This window comes from Triticum aestivum, chromosome 6B (assembly GCF_018294505.1).
Source record: "Triticum aestivum cultivar Chinese Spring chromosome 6B, IWGSC CS RefSeq v2.1, whole genome shotgun sequence".
Lineage (NCBI taxonomy): Eukaryota > Viridiplantae > Streptophyta > Magnoliopsida > Poales > Poaceae > Triticum > Triticum aestivum.
Genome location: NC_057810.1, coordinates 723670081 through 723671560, shown reverse-complemented (window position 1 = coordinate 723671560; position 1480 = coordinate 723670081). Strand labels below are relative to the sequence as shown.

Sequence of the window (1480 nt, the reverse complement as noted above, 5' to 3'; positions counted from 1 at the left end):
ATTGTTGTTTGCAGCTTCTTTGTAGGCTCATCAGCTCCCTGTCTCTGCTTGATTGCTATGTTTGCTGGTACTCTTCCACTTCCTAACCCTCTTTCGCTTTGCCTCGCCGTCGGTCTTCGGACCCAGATGTAAACATGTTCTAATCAGTGCTTGTTATCATCAGGTATACACGTATTATCCACATAGCCATCCACATCCGAATACAAATCAAAACAGGACCTACAGCAATAAGGAATCTGCTATGGGCTTCACTGTCTAAGAGCCTATCTAAGATTTAATAATCAAGCAACTCCAGGTTTGCTTTTGCAGCATTAATTGAAACCGATACTTACGGGAGCGTGTTCCTTAACTGATTACATACACCTCATAGATATCAACTGGGAATGGTGTGTAGCGATGAATACCTGACTTTGAGCAGCTGGTGGTTGGGGCTTTGCTTTCTTTTTCCTGCAGCATAGTGGGTTCAGGCCCTGCAGGACACACATCACCATTTCATATTTCAAAATGTTAATGATGTGCACTGTATCATAACAATCAATATACTTGTGTATAGGACAAATATAATGAAAACAATAAATGTAAATATAACCTTTTAGTAGCTTCTAAACTTGCTTTTGTCTCCAACAACTCCAGCTATGTTTCCAACGACATACTTCTTTCCTTCTGATAACGCTTTTAGTAGCTTCTTAAATTCTGGTTTTTCCATATGTATACGCTTCTCCTCATCCAACTGAGCAAAGGGACGTTGCTGCATGGAGGGTTGCTTGATAAACAGGGAGTTCTTCAGACCGCATATCACAGGAACACAAGGAACCTACAACCAAGGAAAACATAGATGAGCACATTGCAGCAGAAGCAGTTTTTAAGATGGGATGATGCATTCTGCTATGTCATTTCTGCTATTGTTGTCACTGAGAAGATTTTTCACAAATAAAATTAAGAATATAAAATTTTAAAAATTAGAACGCTAGACAAGCGTAGCAAATCTTCATACCTCCAATAGCTTAGCCTGGAGACCAGAATCCTGGGTAGCGACAAAGTAGTGTTTCGGATTCTTATCACCTACCAGTGACAAAATTAAGTGTAACAATTGCAGGTAACATTCGGGCGTTCAATTTGTTTTTTCACACAGGTCAAAATGCTTAAGCTTTTTCACTACAAATATGCAGGTGGCATTTGGGTGTGACAATGAACACATCTATTTTTTAAAGAAAATTCACATGTTTAAAAAGAACATTTTTGACGGGCAGGAGCATATGCTCCCAAGACCCGAATTGGATTTCTGTTTTTAGATCTAAAAGATCTTACTCCCTCCGATCCAAATTAATTGATGCTCATTTAGTATAACTTTATACTAAAGTTAAAGTTGTATTAAGTGAGCGTCAATTAGAGGGTATATTAGTTTACGGAGGAGGAAGTCGCAAATAAGTTCCAGTAATTTCACTCGGCACGTGAACAAAAGCGCATAACTTACTGACTC

The 1480-nt window shown here is 38.9% G+C and overlaps 1 pseudogene; it reads right to left on the bottom strand.

Moving 5' to 3' along the window:
• Positions 1–30: 30 nt before the first annotated feature.
• LOC123139782 (rRNA-processing protein UTP23 homolog) lies at positions 31–1075 on the bottom strand (annotated as a pseudogene).
• Between the last annotated feature and the right edge of the window lie 405 nt (positions 1076–1480).